The 15835-nt window shown below is 36.7% G+C and overlaps 1 protein-coding gene across 1 annotated transcript in view; it reads right to left on the bottom strand.

Moving 5' to 3' along the window:
• LOC140859300 (uncharacterized) overlaps nucleotides 1–15835 on the bottom strand; it is a 64566-nt gene that overhangs the window by 2332 nt on the left and 46399 nt on the right. The gene's annotated exons all lie outside the window — the stretch shown is intronic.

The raw sequence follows: 15835 nt of genomic DNA, 5'->3' as shown, positions 1-15835 counted from the left end.
TTACGGTGGGCTGCAAATCATCTGGCAGTCAAGTCCTTTGGAACCGCTGGTCTCGCTGGCAGTTTGTTGCTGGTCTCTCTGACGACATGTCGCTGGTCTTGCTGGCGACATAAATCCTCAGGACAGTCAATTAACCAACGTATATGCCCCCATTGGCGGGATCCTCAACACAGTTAGGTTGTCAATTTCATATTATCTTTCAATTCATATATTATTTTAAAATAATATAAATAAATAATATTCGAGTCAAATCATCCATATCATTCTTTGTGATCATACATCATTATAATAATTATTCAACAAATAACTTCCAATCATAATAATTTCTATAATTAACTTTAATCATAAATAATTTCAACAATTATTTCAATAAATAATTTCAATCAGAAGCATGCATAAATTTATTTAATTCAAAATTTTATAATTTATCAGATAAATTCAATAAAGTAACACTACTTACCTCGAAAGAGAATCCAAACTAAAAATTTTAGGAATCTCGAAAATCCTTCTCTGAACCTGATACGTCAAATATCATATTTTTAATCAAAATTTTATCAAATTAAAACTAATTAAAATTGTTAAAATCTAATGTCTCTACGAGGATCAACTTGACAACAGCATCCAGGATTTTCGGACTAATCCATGGATATTCTAATTATATTTATTTATTTATTTATTTATTTTATTTTATTTTATTTTTATTTTTTTTAATTATTTCCATAAATCCTAAAAAATCTAAAAGAGAGAGAGAGAGAGAGTTTCTCTCTCCCCCCTTTTTTTTTTCTTGTTTCTTTTCTTTTTCTTCTTTTTTTTTTTTTTTTCTTTTCTTCTTTTTCTTCTTCTTTTTTTTTTTCTTTTCTTCTCTTTTTTTTCTTCTTCTTCTTCTCAGCTCTTCCCGCGCCGGAGCAGAGGATGGCAATGCCCTTCCTTGGTCGGGCCATTCAAGCCATGACCGCCGCGGTGGAGACCGACAGCAGAGGGAGACTGCTCCCCCAGTTACGGAGGAGCATGGCCGGCGGTCGATTTCGATCGCCGGCGTCGGAAAATCCAAGGGAAAAAAGATCGAAACAGGGGTCTCTTTTCTGATTGAAAATCGGGTGACACCCGTTGCCGGCAGCCTCAAGCAAAGGTATGGAAAGAAAGGGAAAGAAGAGAGGAAGGAGAGGAAAACTCACCCCGGCCTCCGGTGACCTCACCGGCGAGCAATCACGGCGAGAAACCGAACGGTGTCCACGGCTCCGATCGAGAAAGACGGAGAGAAGAGAGAGGGAGGAGGTCGATGATTGGTTTCTAGGGAGAGGGGGTCTTCTTATAGAGGGTCCTAGGACTTCGGGAGGTCCTAGGACTCCCAAATCGCTCGAGTTTTCACCGGAGAAGAAGACTCCTATCGGGAGTCTTCTTCCCGATTTTCCTCTGTTGTTTTTTTTTTTTTTTGTTGGGCTTGGATCTTGATGTCATGGGCTTGGGCTTGGGCTATAACACATCTACAATCATAAGTCTGTATTTCTTATCACTTAGGCTTGTGGTCCTTGTTGGTCCAAATAAGTCCATGTGAATTAATTCAAGCGATCTAGAAGTTGAAACTATATATTTAGATTTGAAACTCCTGCTAGTTTATTTTTCTAGTTGACAAGCATCACAAATATGATCATATTCAAAATTTAACTTAGGTAATCCTTTAACTAAGTCATTTGCAGCTAATTTAGATAAAGTATGCATACTTGCATATCCTAATCTTTGATGCCATAGCCCAACTAGTTTCTTTAATTTTAGCATCATTAGCAACAAGGCATTGGCTACTTTTCATGGCTATCTCATCCAGATCAACCAAGTAAATGTTGCCACACCTATGTCTAATGAATTTGATACTATCATCAAAGGGACTAGTGACTATGCATGAAGATAATTTAAATATTACTTCAAAATCTTTGTCACACAATTGACTTATGCTAAGTAAGTTATGCCTTAAGTTATCAACTAAAGAACATTATCAATAAAGATAGTGGGGGTAATTTGAATTTTACCAATATTAATAATCTTGCCTTTGTCGTTGTCACCAAAGGTGACTACTCCCCTTTCTTTCTTTTCAAAGATGAAGAACTACTCCTTATCACCCATCATATGCCTTGAACGGTCGCTATCTAAATACCATTTCCTTTTTGATCCATTGGTTGTAAGAAATTTTTGCAAGAAAATCAAGTAACTTTCTTAGGTACCCAAATTTTCTTGGATCCTTTAGGATTAGCAGCCAAGGTTCTTTTGGAACCTAAATTTTCTTAATTATTTTTCTATTCAATTTTCTTGTATTACATATAAAAGCCTTGTGTCCTACTTTACCATAACTAAAGTAAGTGATATGTGAGGTGCTGCAAGTAGATGATGATGCAGTGAAGAAATTCTTAAGAAATTTTTGCTTATTACTTGGTTTATATCTTAGACCAGCCCTATCATAAACTCTTCTTTGATTGTTTAGTATCATTTGCAATTTATCTGAGCTACAAGTAAATTTGTCAACTAATGGTTTTAGTTTGTCTACTTTCTTTTTTAAAATCCCATTTTCCTCCTTCAATTTGTTATAGTTTACAAGGATTTCTTCCTTTTCCTTAATTAGTGTCTCATTCTTTATTTTCAGATTTTTATTTTTCATGCTTATCTTTTTAAAATCTTTTATTAAATCATAGAATGCATCTTGAAATTCATTGAATGTAAATTTTAGAGAAGATTCTGAATTTACCTCATCCTCTTATGCCATGAAATACAAATTGGCTTTATTTTGGGTCTCCTCATCCGAGCTTGACTCATCGTTGTCACTCCATGTTGCGACTATTGTCTTCTTCTTACTTCTTTTGAAGGTCTTCTTCAAGGTTGGATAGTCAGCCTTGAAATGATCCGATCTCTTGCACTCGTAGCACAAGGGTGGCTTTTTTTCTTTTCTTTTTTTTTTTTTCTGCTTGGCTCACTCTTGGATAGATTTTTCTTCCTAAAATCTTGTCTTCTTCTTCCCATGAACTTCTTGAATTTTCTGATCATCAGGGCCATATTCTTATCATTTTCAACTTCGGTGGACTGCCCTTCATGTTCCTCAGCTGCAGTGGATTTCAAAGCAATGGTTTTCTTTTTTTGGCTCTCATCTTCCAAGTGCTGCTTCATCGCTAGCTCGTGTGTCATCAGCAATCTAATAAGCTCCTCAAGTGGCAGCTTGTTCAAGTCCTTTACCTCTTGGATAGCTGTTATCTTTACTTCCCACATCCTTGACAGCGACCTAAGAATCTTTCTCACTAATTCACTATTAGTATAGATTTTTTTAGGCTTTTAAGCCCATTGATAATGCTAGTAAATCTAGTAAACTTGCTAGTAATAAATTCAGCTGAATCCACTTTAAACAGCTCATATTGATGGACAAGCATATTAATCTTAAATTCTTTCACTTGGTTGGTTCCTTCATGTGTGACCTCAAGTCTATCCTAATTTTTTTTTTAGAATTATAAGTGGAAATCTGATTAAACTCATTCACGTCAAGGGCATAATAAAGGACATTCATTGTCTTGGCATTAAGTTGGGCAAGTTTCTTGTCCATATCATCCCAATCCTTCTCGGGCATGGGTGAAGGGATGCCATCTATAATGATTGTCAGAGCATGCGGTCCATTTATAATGACACTCCATATATCATAATCTAAGACTTGTATAAAAATATGCATGCGAGCTTTTCAATAGGTGTAATTTGATCCATTGAAAAATGGTGGCCTATTTGGAGCACTTGCTCTAATACCAATTATTGCCCAGCCAAACAACTCAAGATGGAGGGGAGGGGGTGAATTGGTTTTTTAAAACATAAAACAACTATGTGCTGAATTAACTAGTTTACTATTGATGATGCAGCGTATGCTATGTATGAATGCAAATATGAAGAAGGCAAGCACACACACAAAGATAAGAAAAATTTTATAGTGATTCGTGAAGGAACCAGATCTAGAGTTTCAGGATTAGATCTTGAAGCTTTTTCAAGATTAAGCAGCAGAAGACTAAAATAAATTATAATTTATCTTATAAAATCAGAGAATTCCTAAATCTAAGATCCTATTACATGATTATTATATGGTATTAAATCAAAAATTAAAATATAAAGAGCAAGAACTACATGTTGATCATATCAACATGTTTCTATACTATATCTAATGTATGTAAAATATAATAGATCAGATCTATTACCTTGCAAGTTAGATGTTCTAACTTTGCTGATCCAGGCTTGAAGATGATGTTGCAAGTCGCACATGCATCCAGCCTCTAGGAGTCATCCACACGAGCCCATAAATCACGATCAGAAATTCTGATCGAGAAAATCAGCACAGTATGCTAGTACTATGTTGATCCTTCTTCGATGGTCGATCAGATGCCTCCTTCTTCTTGATTTAGACTCTTCCAAAGATGAAAAGTAGAAGAAAGAGTTTTAGATGTGAGATACTCTTAGAAAACTTGTAGATAGAGGAAGGGAAGAGGTGAACACAGCAACCTTAGAAGAAGACCCTCTTCTTCTTCTCTTTGCTCTCACCTAGACACCTAATTTTGTATTTGTTATATCTCCACACCCCAACACTATTTTTCCCTAATTTTTATATGTCTCAAATATCTCTCAATGCTCTATAATTCATAAAAACTTCAAAAAAAATTCATCTTAAATAATGAGATATGAAGAGTTCTTATCTAGGTCAAATACCTAGTCAAGGAAAATTCAAATAGGGCAAGACAAGTGGTGCCCAACTCTTGGGTGCCCCCTCCTTCTTTTTCTGCCATGGACTACTAGCAAAGGACACACAATATGTGCCATAAAAGTCACAAAAATCTTAAAAAAAATTTGGGTAAAATCAGTGCCATAAGGAAAGAGTTTTGGTTTCTTAAAATTCTATCTCATAGAATTTGAAATCCAAACTAATTCTTACTTTGACTTGGTCCACAACCACATTCCATGTAAGAGAGAAAGAGTGAAAAGCTTTGGGCATGTGTGAAGGTCTAGGAGAGAAGATTTTGTCACACAAAATAAGAGAGAGTGGGTATGGGGGGCTAAGGTGGCGCAAGGTGGAATCCTAGTCTTACTAAGATTCAATCTATGACTTGTTCAAATTTAGTTTCTCAAACCAAATCAAATCAAAACCAAATCAACCTAATTAAAATAAATTTTAACCTAATTAAGAATCTAATTTAATCAGATTAAATTAAATTTAAATATGATTTAATTTTTTAATCAAATTAGAAATTAGGTTGACCTAAGTCCTAATTAAACTAGGACTAGTTTTTCCTTGCATTTGGCTTATCCAATAAACCAATTGGACTTGATCCAATCAAGCCCAAACCAAATCTAATTAAATTATATTCAATTAAACTTAATCTCAATCCATTGGTTTAATCAAATTAAGTCAATTAGCAATCGAATCGCTAATCGATCCTCCTGCAACACTTGCACTAGGTTAAATATCAATCGTATTGATCGTTTAACCCTAGAATGATTCTTAATCGTTGATCCACCATTCGATCGGATTGTGAACTCTAATGTGTGTGATCTCATAGGTCTGAACCTAAGTCAGTAGTACAAAATAAATTTTTGTACCAATCGAAGTGACCATCTAGCAATGATACCCGACGGCCGGATAGGTCGAATGTGTAGAACAACATCCTTAGAACCCATGTGGATATAGTTTCTATATAATTCATCTCCTTGACCAAAATACTGATAGGACACCTTAGAGTTCAACTGTTAACTCTGATTAGGTTGTCCACATTATATTTCAAAATATCAAATCCATTTGATAGATTATCCTGGCCAAGATTTTGCTAAATTGAAATACAGCGACTCATTCTTCTCCAACTCTTGGAGACAATCCCATCTTGATCACACTCTGACTTTGCAAGTACTTGACTATGCCCAGAAGCCTTTCATCACTGAATTAAAAATTCAGTTAGTCTAGTACCAAAGCACAGTGAGTTGCTTGCAAGTCACAGAGGCGATCTCAGGTTTAAGAGACACTTATACCTATATCCCATCAGAGATATTCTTGACAGCAGAATGCTCTGGAGTTGGTCACGTTCAATGATAATGTACTCTTACATCTCACCTGTATGCCATACCAGTATCTCCACACTCCTTAGTTAAGAGGACAACCAATCCGTATGGCCTACAGTGACCTATGCTCGATAGAAGCTGTCAACCTTATTAACAGCCTATCATTTGATCGTGAACAGTTTTAAGAACTAATCAATAAATTCTCTCTTTATCGAATCTAAATAGTCCTAAGGACTTCATCACAACAACGGAGTTCATTAGAAGATGAAAACTTATGATGAAAATACCAAAAATATATTTTATTTATTAACAAATCAATTACAATTCAAGATTGTTCAACTGTCAATAGGTTGACGATTGACTTTTGGGATATATTTTCCAACAAGTCCCACTTGTCCTAAAGCCACTCGGCACAGTATCTAATACCCATCTTTGACTTGTGGTTGTCAAAGTCTTTTATCACCAGGGCTTTAGTGAAGGGGTCAGTCAGGTTCTCCTTTCCATCGATCTTCTGAAGGTTGACATCACCTCGATCCACGATCTCCCGGATCAGGTGGAAGCGACGCAAAATGTGCTTCATCTGCTGGTGTGCTTTGGGTTCCTTCGCTTGAGTAATGGCACCAGTGCTGTCACAGTAGAGCAGGACTAGACCATCGAGAGAGGGTGCTACTCCAAACTCGATGATGAATTTTCTCAGCCACACAGCTTTCTTCGCAGCATCCGATGCTGCGATGTACTCCACCTCACAAATAAAGTCTATCACAGTATGCTGCTTGAAACTCTTCCAACAGATGGCTCCACCATTCAGAGTAAAGATATAACCTGACATGCTTCTGCTGTCATCATGGTCAGATTGAAAGCTGAAGTCTGCGAACCCTACAAGTTTCAGATCTGATTCACCATAAACCAACTATTGGTCCTTAGTATTTCTCAAATACTTAAGGATGGCTTTAACCACTTTTCAATGATTTTCTCTAGGATCAGATAGGTATCTACTCACTACTCCTAGTGAGTAAGCCACATCTGACCTTGTACATATCATGGCGTATATGATAGATCCTACGGTCGAAGCATATGGGACTTTACTCATACACTCTCTCTCTTCAGGAGTTGTTGGACAATCCTTCTTAGAGAGAAAAATTTTATGGCTTATCGGTAGATAGCCCTTCTTAGAATTCTCCATGCTGAACCTCTTCAGCACAGTGTCTATGTACGTGGACTGGGATAACCCAAGCATTCTTTTAGATCTATCCCTATAGATCTTCATCCCTAGGATGTAGGATGCTTCACGCAAGTCCTTCATAGAAAACTGCGATGACAACCAAACTTTTATTCCTTGTAGTGCGGAGATGTCATTCTCGATTAAGAGAATGTCATCCCTGTATAAGACAAGGAATACCACAAGTGGATCATTTGCCTATTTATAGATGCAGGGCTCTTCTTCGTTCTCAATGAAGCCATACGTTTTGATCACCTTATCAAAATACATGTTACAACTTCGAGAAGCTTGCTTTAATCTATAAATGGATCTCTGAAGCTTGCACACCTTGGACTCATCTGTGGATATAAACCCCTCAGGTTGTATCACATATACCTCTTTGGTCAGCTCTCCATTCAGGAAAGCTGTCTTTAAATCCATCTGTCAGATCTCATAATTCAGATGGGCAGCTATTGCAAGCATTATCCGAATGAATTTGAGCATTGCCATAGGGGAGAACGTCTCGTTATAGTCAATACCATAATATTGACGATACCCCTTGGCAACCAGACGGGCTTTATAGGTCTCCACCTTTCCGTCTGCACCTCCCTTCCTTTTGAAGACTTATTTACACCCAATGGGTTTAACCCCTTCAGGTGGGTCAACCAATGTCCATACATCATTGACCTTCATGGACTCCATTTTAGATTTCATGACTTCAAACCATTTCTCAAAATCAGATCTCTGCATTGCATCCATATAGGTGATCGGATTCTCATCATTCTCATCGAGTTTGATGGGATTACCGTCCCGGACCAAAAAATCGTAGTATTTGTCCGACTGACATGGTACAGCTCTGGATCTGATCTAATCAAATTTGACTCAGATTCAGCTATTGGTGTCGGTCATTCTATCTGTTGAACTTTATCAAGTTCAATCTTAGAGGCAACGGTTCCTTCACCAAAGAATTTTTTTTTAAAAAGGTTACCTTAAGGCTGACGAACACCTTTTGTTCATTAGCATAGTAGAAAAAATATTTTTTGATCTCTTTAAGGTACCCTATGAATATGCATTTGTCAGACCTAGGTCCAAGTTTATTTGTAACTAACCGTTTGACATAGACTGGGCACCCCCAGACCCTAAGGTGTGAAAGTGCTGGCTTACGCCCTGTCCATATCTCATATGCAGTCTTAATTATAGACTTACTTGAAATCCTATTTAACAGATAACAGGCTGATTCGAGTGCATATCCCCAGAAGGATATCGACAAGCTAGCAAAATCCATCATGGATCAGACCATGTCTAACAGAGTCCGATTTCTCCTTTCAGACACACCATTATGCTGTGGTGTTTCTAGAGGAGTCCATTGGGAGAGAATCCCATTCTCTCCTAGATATGTGAGAAACTCACCAGAAAGGTATTCTCCTCTTCGATCAGACCGAAGAGTTTTAATACTCTTCCCAGTTTATTTTTCTACTTCACTTCGGAATCGTTTGAACATTTCAAATGAATCCGACTTATATTTCATCAGATAGACATATCCATATCTGGATAGATCATCCATGAAAGTGATGAAGTAGAAATATCCACCTCTAGCACTTGTGCTCATGGGCCCGCATACATCAGTATGTACTAGGCCCAAGAGCTCAGTAGCTCTCTCACCTTTTTCAGTAAAAGATGACTTAGTCATTTTACCAAGAAGACAGGACTCACAGATTGAAAATGATTCACAATCACTGACTTTGAGGATTCCCTCTTGAGTCAACCTGTTTATCCTGTTCTTGTTTATATGACCTAGCCTACAGTGCCATAAATAGATATCTGATACACTATCTAATCTAGGGTGCTTGTCTATAGAATAGACTACGTTAATAGGTTGTGATAACATATGCACACCATTGTTCAAATGTCCATAAAAAATAGTAACACCATTCACAATGATATTACAAACTTATTTCTTTATTAAAATTTCATAATCATTTTTGGCCAGAAGGCCTACAGAAATAACATTTAAAAAGAAACTAGGATAGAAATGACAATCATTAAGAACAACTATATGGGACTCAAATACAAGTTTCAAGATTCTTAATGCTAGAACTGGAACTGGTTTTCCATCTCTAATGTTCAGAAACCTATCACCTTGATCGAATCTCCTACTGACTTGCAACCCTTGCAATGAATTGCAAATATGATAAGGGCTACCGGTATCCAATACCCAGTTAGTTATATCACAAATAGAGAAATTACAAGGAGTTATCATATAAATACCTTGCCCAGCAACAGCTTGCTTCTTTCTCTACCTGTTCGGGTCCAGAGAGGCAATGTACCAAGGACAGTTCCTCTTCCAGTGCCTCCGCTTCTTGCAAAAGAAGCATTCAGCTTGACTCTTATTAGGCTTGATCTTTCTGGTCTGACCCTGCATTGATGTCCCAGCCTGAACTTGTATCTTCTTCACTTTCTTCTTCTTGTTTTTCTTTCCTTTCTCAAAGGGTCGAGAACCAGAAGACGAACCTCCCACTAAGTTCATCGACTCCTTGTGGAGTTGGTGATCCTTCTCAAAGTTCTGAAGCAACCCCAGTAACCTGTGGTAGTTTACTTCAGGCTTTGTCATTCTATAATGAGTGAGGAATGGGAGATAAAACTTGGACAGCAAGTTCAATATTGCATCTTTCCTAAGCTGCTCATACAAAGGAAAGTCGAGCTTGCTCAAATGCTCTATCAGCTCGATCATGTACAATACATGATCAGTGACAGAGGCACCATCCCATATTTTGGTGTTGAAGATGGCACAACTAGTCTTGTGCCTCTCCACGTCATCGGGTGTGCCAAAGGCATCCTCCAACATTTGAAGCATGTCCTTTGGCTGAGCCGTCTCAAATCTGTGACTGAACTCGTTGCTCATGGCAGCCAGCATGATGCAGCACACCGTGGTCTAGTCACTGAGCCACTTCTGATAAGTATCTCTGACTGTTCCACGTGCATTGACAGTTGGCTCCTCAGATGTAAGATCCGTTATCACATATAGGATCCGTTCATGCTTCAGGACTATCTTCAACTTTCGATACCAGCTATCGAAGTTGGGTCCCACTAAATTTTCATTGTCCAATAATGATCGGAGTGATAGGGAAGTGGCCATATCTGCACAAAAGAAAATCATAACCTAATTAGTAATTAATTCATTAAACCTAAAGATTTAGACTTTAATCGAAAGGTTTCTCCCATTATTTTATTCGAATTGGTAGCTTCTACCTCCAATTCGAGGAATTACCTTAATTCCTTAGTGGGTACTAGAATCCACTTAGACTGCACACAAGCCCAACTTTGGTTGGCCAACCCATGTACATCTAAGGGTAGGTTCATAACTAATTATTTCTCTAAATAATTTCTAGTAATTTTAATTTTGCCCCAGTCCATAATCAGTAGGCTTTGGCCTCCACTGAAAAGGTCTGGTTAGGTCCAACCATTAACATGACCATACTTGGCCCATCTAGCCAATGAATGATCAGGCCAAACTTTGGTTGGCTAACCTAACCACCATTTAGAAAGATGCAGTCAAGAAATCATATCATGAATGACAATTCCATCAGCCGATAAACACCAGGCCTTTGGGCCTCCAATGATTATCCAATTGATGGACCCATTATCATCCACTTAATGGGAGGCTATGATCTAGTTATCACCATAACTATTTCATTTTAAGGACCTAATAATTTTAGAAGATTTAACTAATTTAGAGGAGGAGGTCAGATGAACCAGCTTATCATGATCCTCCCACTAGCTTCACCAAGTCAGCTTAAGGGAGACCATTAAAAGGACTGGTCTAGGAGCACCTAAATCAATCATACTGATTTACCTAGCTGACATGGGTCAGCTCGAATAGTCAAGTGATCCGATCAAAACATAATTTCACTAAAAAGCCAGGTAAGTTCGATCGGTGGGAGGGTCTGCTAAAGCTTGCCTTAGACACCATCAGAAATGACCAAGTAAGCGGGCTGCCAATTAAAAACCATCGGTCTGGTTTACCTTAGACACCAACTGGTTTAATTAGTTTTGATTAGATCAACCTAATAGTTCGTGCTAGACCGCTTAGCCAAGAATCAAGTCTATTTGGTTCTCATTAAAGACATAGACTTGACCAACTACAACTATTGTAATTGATCTAGAGAATCCTTGACCTAATCTAAGACAACAATTAATTAGATTTAGTCAATTCTCTAATTAAGTCCATCTTTAATCTAACCTTAGGTCTAACCCAATTAATGGACCTAATTCCCACTAACCCATTAACCCAATGTGTTATGGTTTGTGTCTTAGGTTCTTCAATTCACAATCCTAGAACCTAATCAAACAACTTCTTAATTCTCAATTAAGTTTTGGGCTGAGGGTTGGGGTTTGGCTTTTCGAAAATAATTTTTATATTTATAAAATATTTTTACAACATGGTTCTACCAACCAAGTTGCATGTTTGATTCATAATCAAAATACAAGTAAAATAAGCATGAAACTACTTTAGATATAATCTAAATAGGTTCATGTAATTGAAACAATTTCAACTGCGCAACTTTCCCAGACAAATATATGATGGTTTTTTGTATGAAAATTATTGACTAAGAGATTTTATTTTAGATTTAAATACCTTTTAAATCTAATAAATTATAAATTTAATCTAGATCACATCTAACAAATTTATGATTAAAGATAGATCTACACGAACTAGGACAACCTTTGCACTGTAAGGGGTAAATCTTACAGCAGGACAACCTACAGTTCATGATTGATCTAAAAATTTTAATTTTAGATTTAAAAATTAGATTATAAATTAGATCTAATCTAAAAAATAATCTAAGCATGTATAAATAATCATGTAATAAACAATCTAGGCTCTGATATCAATTGAAGGAACCAGATCTAGGGTTTCAGGGTTAGATCTTGAAACTTTTTCAAGATCAGACAGCGGAAGACTAAAATAAATCATAATTTATCTTATAAAATTAGAGAATCTCTAGATCTAAGATTCTATTACATGATTATTACATGATATTAAATCAAAAATTAAAATATAAAGAGCAAGAACTACATGTTGATCATATCAACATATTTCTATACTACATCTAATGTATGTAAAATATAATAGATCAGATCTATTACCTTGCAAGTTAGACGTTCTAACTTTGCTGATCTAGACTTAAGGATGATGTTGCAAGCCACACACACATCTGGCCTCTAGGAGTCGTCCACACGAGCCCACGAATCATGATCAAAAGTTCTGATCCAGGAAATCAGCACAGTATACTAGTACTATGCCGATCCTTCTTCGATGGTCGATCAGATACCTCCTTCTTCTTGATTTGGACTCTTCCAAAGATGAGAAGTAGAAGAAAGAGTTTTAGATATGAGACACTCTCAGAAAACTCATAGATGGAGGAAGAGAAGAGGTGAACACAGCAACCCTAGAAGAATACCCTCTTTTTCTTCTCTTTGGTCTCACCTAGACACCTAGTTTTATGCCTATTATATCTCCATGCCCTAACACTGTTTTTTCCTAATTTTCACACACCCTGAAGGTCTCTTAATGCTCTATAATCCATAAAAATTTCAAAAAGAAATTCATCTTAAATAATGAGATATGAAGAGTCCTTATCTAGGTCAAATACCTAGTCAAGAAAAATATAAACAGGGCAAGACAAGTGGTGCCCAACTCCTAGGCACCTCCTCCTTCTTTTTTTGCCATGGACTACCAAAAAAGGGTGCACAATATGTGTCATAAAATTCATAAAAATTTCAAAAAAAAATTTGGATAAAATCAGTACCATAAGGAAAGAGTTTTGGTTTCCTAAAATTCTATCTCACAGAATTTGAAATCCAAACTAATTCCTACTTTGACTTGGTCCACAACCACATTCCATGTAAGAGAGAAAGAGTGGAAAGCTTTGGACATGTGTGAAGGCCTAGGAGATAAGGTTTTATCACATAAAATAAGAGAGAGTGGGCGTGGGGGGCTAAGGTGGCGCAAGGTGGAATCCTAGTCTTACTAGGATTCAATCTATGACTTGTTCAAATTTGATTTCTCAAACCAAATCAAACCAAAACCAAATCAATCCAATTAAAATAGATCTTAACCTAATTAAAAATTTAATTTAATCAGATTAAATTAGATTTAAATCTGATTTAATCTTTTAATCAAATTAAAAATTAGGTTGACCCAAGTCCTAATTGAACTAGGACTAGTTTTTTCTTGCACTTGGCTTATCCAATAAATCAATTGAACTTGATCCAATCAAGCTCAAACCAAATCTAATTAAATTATATTCAATTAAACTTAATCTTAACCTATTGACTTAATCAAATTAAGTCAATTAGCAATCAAATTGCTAATCGATCCTCCTGTAATACTTGCACTAGATTAAATGTCAATCATATTGATCGTTTAACCCTAGAACGATTCTTAATCATTGATCAACCATCCGATCAGATCATGAACTCTAATGTGTGTGACCTCATAGATCCAAACCTAAGTCGGTAGCATAAGAATAAATTTTTGTATCAATCAAAGTAACCATCTAGCAATGATACCCAATGGTCGGATAGGTCGAATTTGTAGAACAACATCCTTAGAACCCATGCGGATATAGTTTTCATATAATTCATCCCCTTAGCCAAAATACTCATAGGACACCTCAGAGTTCAACTGTCAACTTTGATCAGATTATTCATATTGTATTTCAAAATATCAAATCCATCTGATGGATTATCCTGGTCAAGATTTTGCTAAATTAAAATATAGTGACTCATTCTTCTCCAACTCTTGGAGTGGTCAATCCCATCTTGATCACATTCCGACTTCGTAAGTACTTGACTGTGCCCAGAAGCCTTCCATCACTGAATTAGAAATTCAGTTAGTCCAGTACCAAAGCACAGTGAGTTGCTTGCAAGTCACTGAGGCGATCTTACGTCTAAGGGACACTTATACCTATATCCCATCAGAGACATTCTTGACAGCAGAATGCTCTGGAGTTGGTCACATTCAATGATGATATACCCTTATATCTCACCTGTATGCCATACTAGTGTCTCCACACTCCTTGATTAAAAGGACAACCAACCCATATGGCCTACAGCGACCTATGCTCGATAGAAGCTGTCATCCTTATTAACAGCCTAACATTTGGTCGTGAACAGTTTTAAGGACTAATCGATAAATCCTCTCTTTATCGAGCCTAAATAGTTCTAAGGACTTCATTACAACAATGGAGTTCCTTAGAAGATAAAAATTTATGATGAAAATATCAAAAATATATTTTATTTATTAACAAATCAATCACAATACAAGATTACTCAACCGTCAATAGATTGATGATTGACTTTTGGGACATATTTTCCAACAATTCGGTGTACAACCAGCACCTATGTCCACTCTCCAAGTAAGACTCTTGAAAATTTCGCTATAATTCCTCAAGATTACAGCTGGATGGTTTTAACCAAGCTTGCTATCCACAAACTCAGTTAGTTTTCCCTTTAGTTTACCAACCACAACCTTTACATGCCTTAACTAGGGCTCCACAATCCAATTACAGGGGTGGATTAAACCTTTCTCTTAGTTTCAGCTCCTATTGAAACTAATTACAGCAAATAAACAAGAGCAGAAATGTTACAATAAAAGAAGCTCTTTGGTTGAGAAAATTTGTTGTCGATGTAGCTCAGTAATTGTCCTCTTAAATGCTTGGAGTTAATGCTCTTCAAAAGTTCTTCAATGCTCTCAAAGAATCAGGAGATTTTTGATTAGAAGTAGGTGAACTCTCTTGAAAGCAGAAAGTTTAGAATTTTTTTTTTCTTCTCTCAGTGGAGCAGTAATCTTTTTCTCCTTTTAAATCTGGAGCTTTTCCACCAAGTTTGAAGTTGTTGGAGTCCAAAACTATCCATTTCTGACCATTGGAGGTGAGATATAGCTATTAGGAACAAATCAGCACAGTTGCAGAACTAGCCATTAAAGGCTGTCAATCACATCTCAAGTTGGCTCGATTGTCTTCAAGTTGACTCGACTGTTTTCTCGAGTTGCCTCGACTACAACTTGAGCCTGCTCACTCTCAGGTGCCCGTAATCAGTTCTTTGAAATTTTTGGACCTCTGAGATAAAGTTGGCTCGGATCCATCAGAGTTGACTCAACTGCACCCTTCGAGTCAACTAAAAAATCTGAGAGTTGACTCGATCTCAGTGGACAGAAACATACTTTTTATCGTCTAAGATGGAGTCGACTCAGATGATTTCGAGTCTACTCAACCTCATAAAAAGCCTGCATGCTAGTACCCAAACCGTGCTAGAATCGACTCTAAACTCTCCTAAGTCGACTCGAACCCTTCCCAAATCCTTTTTCACTTGACTTTAGCTTCAATTTGATGTCACTTAGGCTCTATAATGAATTCACTTAGTTTCTATCTCATTTTGTTCAAAGTGCTCTCTTTTTTTCAATCTTTACAACACTTAAAAAAAAATATTAGTAATTATATGTTCCAATGTTTGATCATCATCAAAATAACTTAGGGGATCAATAGCTAACATATCAAATTAACCTATAAAATTTAT

This window comes from Elaeis guineensis, chromosome 7 (assembly GCF_000442705.2).
Source record: "Elaeis guineensis isolate ETL-2024a chromosome 7, EG11, whole genome shotgun sequence".
Classification (NCBI taxonomy): Eukaryota; Viridiplantae; Streptophyta; class Magnoliopsida; order Arecales; family Arecaceae; genus Elaeis; species Elaeis guineensis.
This window is presented reverse-complemented; position numbering and strand designations above follow the sequence as displayed.